The sequence below is a fragment of the Myotis nattereri genome (assembly GCF_964212035.1).
Source record: "Myotis nattereri genome assembly, chromosome: 10".
NCBI classification, from domain to species: domain Eukaryota; kingdom Metazoa; phylum Chordata; class Mammalia; order Chiroptera; family Vespertilionidae; genus Myotis; species Myotis nattereri.
The window spans coordinates 65562838-65576043 of NC_138085.1; positions in this window are offsets into that span (position 1 = coordinate 65562838).

The window sequence follows — 13206 nt, forward strand, 5'->3', positions numbered from 1 at the left end:
GTTCTTCTCCCTCACTTTAACACACGCCACAGCAAACCCTTACAACCCAATCCCATCCCTACAGGACAGGTGTTCCCATGGGGCAGATGCCACTTAGACAAGATTAAGGAGGCTAAAAAGAGAGCAGCAGAGAGCACTTGCCCTCCCCCAGCAGCCAGAGATGCCCTGAGGGTGTCACTTAAGGAAGTAAGAACAGGAAATCCACACACCAATTCCGGTCCCTTTGTTAACCAACCTTTCCCCTTCAAAGACCAACCCTTGCACACAATAACTTGCATTTCTAATCCTGAAATCACTTCCTCTCCCAAATCCTTCAGTAATTCTCAGGGTTTGGAGTTGTTGCAATTCTATCATCTGATCATCGGAAAGAATCTTTGCACTGCAGGCCAACCACAGCAGGATGACTAAGGAGAAGAGGAAACCTGTTCGTTTAGTGCACTGAGTGCCTGCCTTAATTTCCCAGTTGTATTTCTGTCCCATGATTTTCAGTGTTCTTCTGTCGACCACACCCCACTCACAGTTCCCAGTTCCAAATAGACTTCCCAGCCATGTCTCAATTTTGTGAATGAGGAAGAGTCTGATGTATCTCATAATTTTTAGCCAGACTCTCAACATGTCCCATCTTAATTATGATTGATTATAGTCATTCTCTCATTTTACTTCTCAAGTGCAGCATTACCTCAAGGAAAAGATTAAACTATTAGGTAAAATGATGAGGGATGTCTGCATTTCCTCTGCTCCCTCTGTGACATATGGAGAACAGTCCTGCCAGCATTGGGTCTGCTTGATAGAATTCAAGCAATCATGCATCCTTTCAGGTACTTGGCCATTAAGAAGGGCTCCGCTGAGCCCTTTCACATACAGTCTCTACTGTTAGGTTAGGTACAGTTGAGATGGCAACGTACACGCCCCTAACAGAGAGGAAACAAAGCCACATCCGGTTTATGAACGATTTTGTTGAGTCAGTTCTATGGCAGCCTTTCAAATACCTGGTTCCTCTTCGGGGAGCAGGTGCAGAACTGGTGGCTTTCTCCTGCCAAAGGGCACTCTTGCCTGGCACCTGCTGAGAGGTGAATTGGTGCTCTCAGCCTGCAGTCTACTTTTAACCTAATTTATCAAGATGCACTTTATTTGCAAACTCAAAATGGCAAGCCACCTGTGACCCAGTGACCAGGAAAGAGACCATGCAATTTGTGTAAGTCGAGACCCTTCATGTTCCAGCTAAAATCATCTGCTTAAAAAGATAAAGACATCAGAGTACGTTGCTCTTCACAAATACGGTGTCATTAATGATCACATTTTAGTGCATCAGAAAGTCACTGTCAACACAAAAGACCACCTGGTTGAACTGAAAAGAGAACCCAGGGCTCTGGAATCACAGTCTATTCCTTTTTTATGTAGCTGAAATGTACCATTTTTTTCTCAAGTCTCCCCATGAAACACATGGAGTGGAGGAAGTCCATCAGTCTGTGAATTAACTTGATAAATACTTTAAATCAGACAAAATAAAATTACCTATTAGGTGATGGTTCTGATGCTCCTAATACGGAACCTAGAGAGACAATCATTTTTACTATAAATTATATAAACGATAGAATGCATAAACATGATGCATTCTATTTCTCTCCAATAAGAGTTTCTCTTTTGGAAATTATATTACCAGCCTTGTTCCAAATATAATAGTTCTAATAAACAAAATCCTCAGATTTTAGAATTAGTCCAGACTAATATGAATGAATAACGGCTTGTTTTTACTTAGATAAGTCAATAAGCTATATAAATAGGGTTATTGGGTGCTGCCCTGTGTCTCCTCCCATACTTTGGGATCAGATTCAGCAAAGTAAGAATTTTCCAGATACCAAATGATAAGCTACCATCTATTCAGATGCATAGACTTCTGGTTTGTTTGGTTGTACAGGACTCAATAATGCCACAATATTCAAAACTATATTCACACACTAACTTGCTGGTTCTGGGCAGGCAATGCATCTGTTTTCTCAAAGAGAAGATGGTCTCCCTGACAGATTTTTTTGCATGTTTGTTTCATCTGATGGTACCTGGAGTGTCACATGCTTTATTCTGATGGCACAGCATTTCATCCAATCAGCCTTTCATCTGAGGGAGTTTCATTTTTACCTTATTCTTAGAACAAGTGCTTATTAAGAAGTCGGCCTGAACATTCTTACTTGAGTTATCAGGGAGTCAAAAATGTTACAAATTCATATGGAAGAATAGGAACTATGCTTATTTTATGAAGTGATGTAGAACACAATGAAATATGTTTTACAACTACACTGTATTTAATTATCTCCCATTTTTACTTTAAAAAAATCTGATAGTGAATTCACTTCCATTGGCTTCCAAGGGAGGTCTGTACTCTCCATCCTTTGAAGGTCAGCCAGATTGCCTCATGGGAAGCATTTGACATGGGTGATAGATAGATAAAAATATCTGCCCAAGTCAAAGCCACTCTACAGAATAGAATTAATATTCCAGACACTTATCTTCAGACAGAGATTTCTGCCCCGAAAGGCTAAGTGAAGTGGGTATTACCCTCACCATGAAATGATTATTGGAGTAAGTCATGAGGCATGTGTGATTCATTACCAAAAATTCATCGGGGGTGGGGGAGGGAGTGCTTTTCGTTCTGGGGAGGGAAAGATTTGGGGTGGCTTCATGAAAGAGGAGGACCCAACAGGGAGCTCAGAGGGCTGGTGAGGTAAAATTCTTTTAGGGAGAGGGGCATACTCAGGGGGAAGAAGATTACATTGCATCCTAGTAGGGTTTCTACTCAAAATTGTCTGGGAACAGGAATTAAAGTAGAAAAGGCTGGGTTCCAGGTCTGAAAGAATTGGGCCCATGCCTGAGAAGGCTCTCTCAGTGGAGTAAGAGACTGGAATCTGAGGCTGCTCAATTGGTGGTTCCCAGGTTAGAGATGGGTATACAATAAGCCACCATGTTGTGAAGGCTCATGCCTATTCAATGGTGCCTGCAGTGTAGCCTGAAGGCAGACTGGGGACACTGCAGCAGTGAGGCTGGGGGGTGTGCGGGGACAGTCATTTATGATGATGAAAGAAGTGAGAGGGACAGGTATCTCCTGAAACAGCCCTGGATGAAACAAGTTCATATTACAGTCCGGACTGAACACCCTTGGACAGCTGTCCTACCAGTGGTTTCCTCACACGCCCTCTCAAACCACTCCCCTACCTAAACCCCAGGCTGGGTTGTAATTTCTGACTGAGCATTCCCAGGATTAAAGGAGAAAGCACCCTAGGACACAGAAAAGAAAGTCAAAATGTCACAGATGAATCTCAGGAAAACTGACTCAGTGAAGTAGAAGCAAAGAGCCCCTGACATTCTCTCAAACTCCTTAAAGTCCAAACTCACAAAGCAAGAGCCCAGAGAGATTTAGAAGCCCCCCACCCCCCTTCCAGGGTCCGGTTTCCTCTATGAGGATCTGCCTCCTCCCAGGGGTGACTTCTGGGCCACTCACCCTTCAGGGAAGACCACGTTCACTCTTAGGCTGAGCCCTAACCCTACAAGGACATCAGGAAAACGGTCATTCAGCACAAAGGCACAGAGTCCCCAACATTTACACTGCAAATACCCACCGCGAGAAGTGGGAAGGTCCTTTCATTACATTTGGGCCTTGAACAAAGACTTCCTTGAGGTACCACTTCCATGGAAAATTCTGTGGTTAATATGAGTCACAATAAATGCACCTTAAAACCCCCAAAGGATGTCCCATATCGTGCACAGCCCTATTTACAAGTGAAGTAGGCAGCGCCTCGGTTCCAGGTCTGAAAGAACTGGGACCCTAAAAAAACAAACCTGCTGAGAACAGCTTTTTCTCTGTGTAGCTGCCCCCGAGCCAAAAACCCACCCTCAGAGGTGGGCTCCTTTGGATGGAGTCCCCTTAGAATACTCCCGGGAGTAGCAGCATCTTAAAGCCATCAACAACAGAATGTGAACTCACCAGATGTCTACTCTGAGAGCACAGCCTCTAGCTAGGGGACTGGAACGAGGGAGGCACAGAGAGTAAGAGAGACCAGGAAGAGCTTGAAGAGTGCATTCACTTCATGCCAAATTTTGCCAGGGACCCAAAATAAGAGGGGGTGGGAAGAAAGGCTTTGCTAGGAGATTTACCTGTCACCAAAGCTGGCCTTCACCAGAGGAGATAAGAAAGGTTGTAGTTGGCTGGTCTTCCTGGTGCCAGAGGAGTCCATGCAACCAGTGAAATCAAATCTACTTTTGCATCAACACCAATTAGATAGTACAGGAGAGGGTTAATGTCCAACCCTCAGTGATTGACTTGATTCCACTCTCCCTTCAGGCCACAAGGTATTCAAGGCATTAAGCATGGCTCCATGCCAAGTGCTGGAATTTTTAAATCTCTGTCTAACCTTCCCTCCAGCTCCCCCACCCCACCCCTTAACAGCGGTATCTGAGTGACACCGTTTCCTTGAAGAGATTATGACTTTATCCTGAAGTCATTTTTCTAATAATTTTTTCTGCATTCTAAGGTAAATAACCGTGTCCCAGAAACACATGAAACTTTGAAAAGCCTGAGACAGCGTTAATACTACATATTGAGTCTTTTAGGGTAAGCAGTAATGTTCAGGCCTATCTTTGTAAAGTAAGCAGAGGCGTCGCTCACTGTGGGAGAAGAAATTGGCTAATTATCTCTTAAACTCTACTCTCATGGCACGTAAATAAAATTGGGATGGGACTAGAAATGAGAAGCAAAACACTTTATGGTGCTCTGGCCTCACATTTTCCACCATAAATGGCAAGAAGGAAGAGCAGACGAACACAATCTGAGATATTAGATTAGGATCCAATAAAGTTCTCCCGTTCTCGAAGCGGACCACGGCCTCTCTGACCTAATAAAGCACTGCTTGTGAAGATTCACTCTGCAGTAACTTCTTCTTCTTCTTCAAGTGGTGGTTTCACTGTTGGTTTAAGTTGCTCATTTTCAACACAGTTGACTCTCTGGACTTCATAAGCACATTAAAATTGATTAGGTGTTCTAGGTAGCTGAGAGAAAAGATTGTGTCATGATAAGAGAACACAGCGAGGGTCAGGCTTATTGTATGAGAGAAGGGGATGCAAGTTTTCCTCTCCAAGACCCCACTCCTGGATGTTGCTCAAAGGAGTGCCAGTGAAATGGCTTTCAGGAGTGAGGTACCCAGCCCTCTAACCAGCCACCAAATAGGAATGCATAGAGACACTCTCCTTTCTTCCTGTCCCTGACCATCTGAGTGTCTCCTCCCCAGGAGACTCCTTGGCTTCCCAGCCCTCACTCCTCCCTGCAAGTCCTAGGAGAAGGTCATGGGAGAGGAAGGAGCCAGCCCATCTGGAGAATGGCTTGGAGGGTATGATCCTGCCTGGACATGACCAGGAAAGACTCCTCTGGGTCTCTTGCCCTTCCAACAAGGGCTCCTCTCAAAGTTTGGGGTCACTATTATAGCACTGTATGATAGCATTTGAACAGTGTACCTGCGATAGGCTGTATCATGATCTCCAAAACTATCAGGTCCTGATCCCTGGAATTTAAACATGTTACGTGATTTGGGAAAAAGTATCTTTACAGACATAATTAAGGACCCTGAGATGGGGAGTTATTCTGGATTATCTGCGTGGTCCTTAAATGCAATGGCAGTTGTCCTTACAAGAGAGGTAAAGAAAAAGTCGACACACAGAAGAGGAGGAAACAAACTGCAGAGGCAGAAGTTGCTGTGATGTGGCCACAGGTCATGCTGAAAGACAGAAGGAACAGATAGATTCTCCCTTAGCGCTTAGAGCTTCCAGAGGGAGTGTGACCCTGTTGACAGCCTGACATCAGCTGACTTGGGGCTTCTGGCCTTAGAACTGTGAGAGAATAAATTCCTGTTCTTTTAAGCCACCAAATTTGTAGGCATTTGTTAAAGCAGCCATAAGAAACTAATGCAATACCTAAGCATTGGAGAGAATGGAGAGAAATCAGAAAAAATGGAATATTTTAAGGATGGAAAATGCTATGGGTTGAATTATGTTCTCCTTATGTTCTATTCATCTGTTGAAGACAACCCCCAGTGTGACTGTATCTGGAGACAGGGCCTTTAAAGATGTAATTAAGGTTAAATAAGATCAGATCATAAGAGTAGACCCTAATCCAGTAGGACTGGGGACCTTAAAAGAAGAGAAAGAGAACAATCTCTCTTTTTCTCTTTCTCTTTCTCTCTCTCTCTCTCTCTCTCTCTCTCTCTCCACATACACAGAGAAAAGGCCATGAGTACACAGCACGAAGGTGCCAGCCAGCCTGTGGTATTTTGTTATGGCAGCTCCAGCAGGCCAATACAGAGAGTTCATTAAGAACACCTCCTTTAAGAGTTGGGTTCTTTAAGGAGATAAGACCAGGATGGTCCACCTCCCTGGACCTCAGCCTTCCCTGTTAGATGAGGAGTTGACACTGATTCAGGGGTGCTCTGGCTGGTGTTGAGGTAGGAGAGAACATTGCAGGCAGGAGCAACGTCTAGCCCTGCAGTAGCTTTTCCAGAAAGCGCCCCCTACAAGTGCACAAGAGAGAGCGGCTTCCATGTGCCTCATGTTCAAAGCGGGCAATGCAGTGTCTAATCAGACACAGGTGTGATACCTTAGCCCGTGGGAGCTGAGTCGGCTCCCTCCAGGCTGACCTGTCACTGTCACTCACAACTGATTGTTGCTGGTGTAATGCAAGTCAAGTGTGTCCGTGGTGGGCCACCTTGGGGGAGATGGAGGGAAATAAAAAACTTAAAACATGTTTTGAGGCTTGTTTCCAGCCCCGGGCAGCATTTGATGTGGGCAGGGGCCGGATTAGCCCTGTCATCCAGATAGCAACCAGAGGAAAGCCGCGAAGACTGCTGGGGCCCTGGGCGGTAGCGGGGGATATTCTTCTGCAGCTTTTGCCCCAGAAGTGTCCCTTCCCACACCAGTGCCGGGCACAGTGAAACCACCTGCCCAGGATGCGGAGGGCAAATCAAAGAAGAGGCCAGAGGGCTCACTGCGTCCCAGGAGCAGCCAGGGTGCTGAAGGCGGAGCCAGCCGAAGGGAAGAGAGATATTTGGAGGACACCTGGGGAAATGAAAGGGCTGTTATGGCTGACATGGCCCCACCTACCCGCCCCCAGGGCCAAGGGTTCAATACCTCAAGGCCCTTTTTAGGCATTCAATGTCCAACCATTGCATTGTGGGAAGTCGCACCCAGAACACTCATCATCTCACTGGCCCCCTAACATTTATGGGACCCTCCCGCGGTCTTCATAGGACCCAGAGGCCTGCAACCCAATGTGACACAAATGGGTGAAGGAGAAAAGGATTCCTTTGGAGAAAGTGATACCCACCAGGCGAGGCCTGAGTGCCATGTGGCAGTGGTGGCAGCAGCCGCAGGGCAGGGAAAACCCATCACTTGTGACAGTGGGCAGGAGGCACACCCAGGACAGGGAGCCTGGGAGGCCCAGGAGCCACCTAATGAGTTAAGAAATAACAAAGTGGCCAAAATCTTCCATTGGACAGGAAGGGCAGAGCTGTGACTTGGCCTCTGACCACCGTGGCTAAAACAGTCTATCAATGTCAGCGACTATTGGAGAACGTGGGGTGGAGAACACGCTCCAGTCTCTCCCACTGAAACCCATCGAGCTCTGCCTCGAACCCCTGGCCCACGCTCAACCTTGACAGAGTAGTTTACACTGTCTCCAGTTCTCTGTATGTCTCTGCAGGAGCTTCTCTATTCCGAACCCACTACTGTCTCCTCTGGGAAGCCTGCATTTGAATCAGTTGTTATCTCCTTTTTGGCCCCAACACACTTGACACAGTGACTGTCCCATGGTGTTACAACCGCGTCCACCCTCCTAATGCCACAGCACAGTCCTCACACTCGGCTCTCAGCCAGGCAGAGTTGTTGTTGAATGAAGGAAGGGATGAAAGAATGAATCAATGGATAAAGAGTAGACACTAAAATTAATACTCACGCCCTAACCGGTTTGAGTCAGTGGATAAGGGGTGGGCAAACTTTTTGACTCGAGGGCCACAATGGGTTCTTAAAATGGACTGGAGGGCCGGAGCAAAAGCATGGATGGAGTGTTTGTGTGAACTAATATAAATTCAAAGTAAACATCATTACATAAAAGGGTACGGTCTCCTTTTTTTAGTTTTATTCATTTCAAACGGGCCGGATCCGGCCCACGGGCCATAGTTTGCCCACGGCTGGGAGCGTCGGTTCGGACTCAAGGGTCCCGGGTTCGATTCCAGTCAAGGGCATGTACCTTGGTTGCAGGCACATCCCCAGTAGGAGGTGTGCAGGAGGCAGCTGATCGATGTTTCTCTCTCATCGATGTTTTTAACTCTCTAGCCCTCTCCCTTCCTCTCTGTAAAAAATCAATAAAATATATATTTTTTAAATAAATAAATAAATAAAAATAAAAAATAAAATAAAATTAATACTCACCAAAGAATTGCTTTATTGGCCCACAACATATTAAGTCCACAAGAAGATAAGACATCTCAGGAGCCTTGACCAGATGCAAGAGATGCCATAAATGCTGAGAAAGAATTTTTGAGGAAAAGAAAACAAGGTACAAAGCATGTCTCCAATGTACTGAACGGATATTGAGACTAATAAGACCGAATCCTTTTAAATATATACATGTATATACTTGCAAATGTTTCCATGGGTCTGATTGCTTTTCGTGTTTACACGTTTTGTTATTTGCCTTATAAAAGAATATAGCCCTGTAGGAACGTATTATTGTTTGCTAAATAAGGTAGAGCCATGACAGCTTTAAAAATGCTGTTGGTTTAATAAAGGACAAGAATGTGCTTTGGAGCCTGTAAGCACTTAGAGTCCTGAACAAGCCTAAACACACATTTTTAATCAGCGTTAGTGCTTTATGAAATTTTTAATCTGCCACTTAAGAGACACTAATGTAAAAGTTGGCAAAAAAACAAAAATAACAACAACACCCAAGCCTGTCACCTTTACCAGACATTATCTAAATGAGCTAAACCAAATGTGTTTCAAACGCCCTACCCCGCTGCTACAAGAACACACACGAAGGCAGTACGTTGGCAGCAACTGATTTTATGTCCTAAATGGTGGCATTGGTCACTTCTAGGATAGCCAAATAGTATCAGGAATAATGACATGTAAATTATTCATAATAACAAAGAGGAACAACACATAAAAATTGCCTATAACTGGCTCCTGGTTGAAGGCAAAAATTGCATCTTAGGCTATCCAAATATTTTTAAATGTGATTTTACTTTACTAGCTTTCTATGGTAAAAATATAGACACATAGGCATGAGTTACACATAACACCCCATTATCTCATCCAACACGGCAGCTGTCACCAGTCTCAGGACACTTGATCCAACAGGCAACCAAAGATTTAAAGAGCCAAGTTCTAACCACAGACAGGAGCGCACACAACAGGACATCTCAAAGAATTTCCACTTGTGCCATCCTGGGCATCTTGGCATTCTCAGCATACTATGACCTGATTGTCCAGATGCCAGGTCTGAGAATGATCCTGACTCTCTTTTCTGTGTTAAGTATGGGGCTCTTTATATCATGAGTTTCATAGGTCCTAAAGCAAGGAACAAATTCTATGCCAACATGTTGCCTATATATTAAGACATTATGTGCATTGGTTGTGTGTATGCGTGCATAGTGATGTGTGTGTGTGTGTGTGTGTGTGTGAGAGAGAGAGAGAGAGAGAGAGAGAGAGAGAGAGAGAGAGAGAGAAAGAGAGAGAGAGAGAAAGAGAGAGAGAGAGAGAGAGAGAGAGAGAGAGAGAGAGAGAGAGAGAATGCCTGGCTGACTAAGACAGGCAGATGATCAAAGAGACAGAGAGAAAGCATGGCAATTATCTGCTTGAATAGGAGTACACAATATTACAAAGCATATATTGACTTTTGAAAAGGAGACAACAAAGAGCAACCTAAATGAGTGGAAAATGTACGGGGAAGTAAAACCTGAAAGCAGATAGGAGAAACTACAAATGAAAGTAAGAGTAACTTACGAGGAAAGAAAACAAGATGACCACAAGTAGGACTGTCCCTGGGGTGTGTACTGGGCAAATATTTTTTGCAGGGCCCCTGACAATATAAACAAATGTTTTACAAAATTTATTGGCCTACATGAGGCATAATGATTTATTAATGAAGATTTAGGATAATAAGTAGGGAAGAAGTATTTTCATATTTGTTCATTGTCCAATCAGTGTACGTGAAGATTCTTCATAGTGTCTAGGCACCATCGTTTCCTGTGCAGGTGTCAAAACCATCTGTGTTTTCTACTGTTAGATTGTCAATTTCACCTTTCCCACTGCGAGAAACAGATGACAACACTATAATGAACACTCACAACACTATGGCTCTTCAGAATATTTGTATATTGAAACAACATAGACCTTGCCTCAGCGTTTTCCTAACACCATTTACTTAATGTTGGTTATATCATCGCTCATGATGCCTCATTATCCATCCTGCCACCATGAGTCCCAGCTTCCAATGACTCTCTCCAGGCTTGTTACTGGCATCATGGATGATGGTCAGAAAGTCAAGCCTTACCCAGAGCATGAAGGGAAAAGTGAATATTAATTCACTTTCTGATTATGTGAAATGCACTGTCTGAAATTTTGGAGAATAAACACAGAACAGCACATTTTCCAACCATATCTTCTGTAGAACTCCTTTGGGTAACCACTGAATTCCTAGAATGTGATTTCTTTCAACACTGACAGCACCTCTGCCTTCCACACACCCCACCACAGGGAGGGGTGCAAACAAAGAAGAGTGGCCCCATTATGCAAGGAATGTCCATCTCTCACCCACATGTCTTAAACATGGAGTTCAGTGTCAACACATAGATTGGCACCTACACAAAGCATCAGTCAGAAGGGTCTGCTGGCATTCACAGAGTCATGCTCAAAAGCTCTCTGAGGAGAAGTGTATGACCACCTCTGGAGGACTGCTTAGGTAGGGGGTTTGACCATTCTGGTGCCAGTGATGGATGGTGAGTAGGATAAAGGGTGTTTGATGCCACTTTTGCTGCCTTGGGGTGCTATAGGCCAGGGACTACCATATAATGGAACATGGAGGGGTGATAGCTGACACATGGACCCAACATGTGGCAGAGTGAGGGTTGGCAGTGGGCTATGGGTACCCCAGAACTCCGAACTTGTGTCTCCTACCTAAGAATCATCAAAATCAGTGTGTCTGCACCGGTAAGGTGGCTCAATCTCCTGAAATCTCAACAAGGAATGACTGGGCTGTATTGGGGAGCAATTGCTGGTCAGGCCACCCTCCTGGAATCAAGGCCAGGCCAAGGGCCCCAGAATGATCCCATAGATATGAGTCCTGGAGTTTTGGGGGACATCTGGTTGACCCCCACTGGTAGATAGGGAGTAGAGAGCAAAGAATACCCCAAAGGAGAGAAATGGGAACCAGGGTCCCCAAGGATATTGGTCCTGGGACCCTACCTAGATAAGCCTGCCACTCCAGTTGTTCCCAGGTACATGAGGGAACTTTGAAATGTTTAAGGAAGGTACTTCAAAATGTGGGAGGCCCTGAGATGTAGGGCCTGGGACAGATACCCTTGGGTCCAAAGGCTGTACTGATGTCAAGGATGACCAACAACATTAAGTACTAACTGGAAGAGTTGTGGAGAAATCTGAGACATGGGGAAATTAAGAAAAATGTCCCATACACAGCTTCTAAGTGGTGGAGTCTGATTTGAACCCATACAGTCTGGCTCTTGACCCGTGTTCCCCGTTGTGAAAAAATATATAAAAATATTATAGACTTTATTTTCAGACAGACTTGGGTTTGACTCACCACCCTCTCAATGCCAGTATGTAACCTTGGGATCAAGTACAGATAAGTATGTCCTTACTTCATAGGATTGTTTTGCAGGGATCAGCTAACTTTTTATATAAAGGACCAGATAATAAATTCCATACAGTCTCTGTTGCAACTAGTTAATACTATGGTGTGAAAGTAGCTATAGACAATGCATAAAAGAATGGGCGTTGCTGTGGTTCCAATAAAACTTCATATGAAAACAGATGGTGGGCTGGAGTTGGCCACAGGCCTGATTAGTTGGACTATGAGTTTGAGTATTAATTCAGAAAATGCCAATAAAAGTTTTATAATAGTTACCTGTACTTAGTAAATATTCCAATAGTGTTAGCTGTTATTATATCAATGAAATGACTACATTTTAAAATTGTTGGCTTAAGGCTTTGGTGTGTCTGCCACTTTTTAAATTTTTTGGTATCATTATTTTCCAGTTACAGTATACATACTTAAGGTAAAATAATGGGTGAATAAATGTCTCATTACTTGAATTCTTTCTCTTTCTCATTATTTTTCAAAGCCCTTTTAGAGTTACTTTTCATCTGAAACTGTCATTGTCTTTGAAATATGTGAGTCAGAAGGAGCTGGTGTTGGTCAAGTATAGCTTTACCATGTATTTAAAATGAAATTTTCCATTCATTTATAATTCTATTTCAGTAATATTATAAAACTAGAGGCCCGGTGCACAAAATTCATGCACGGGGGGTGGGAGAGGGTGTCTCTCAGTCCAGCCTGCACTCTCTTGCAATCCGGGACCCCTCAGGAGATGTCTGACTGCCGGCTTAGGCCCAATCCCTGTGGCAGTCAGACATCCCTCTCACAATTCAGGATCACTGGTCCTAACTGCTCGCCTGCCTGCCTGCCTGCCTGCCTGCCTAATCACCCCTAACCACTTGCCTGTCTGCCTGATAGTCCCTAACCACCTCTGCCTCGGCCCCCGCCACTGTAGCTTCATCGGGATGGTCGTCCAGAAGGATGTCTGGAATGACACCCAGAAGGTCGTTCAGCTGTCCAGTGTAATTAGCATATTACACTTTTATTATTATAGATAGTGGGAATTTTAGATGTTACAAATCAAGTTTTTCTTTAAAACCTACATTTCAAGAATACATGTAATGCATAAATAATGGGCTTTATCATCATCCATTGATTCCGATAACCATTTATGGTATTGTTTATTTGGAATCTATGCTGTCCCTTCCTGCAATTTTTTATCTTTGGGAGACGATCCCTTTCCCCACTCCATTCCTGTAGTTTAAAACTGCTATCATCAATGTCAACTGGTCTTGGGGATGAGAAAAGGAGCCCAGCTGTGAGCTGCAAGAGTTGTT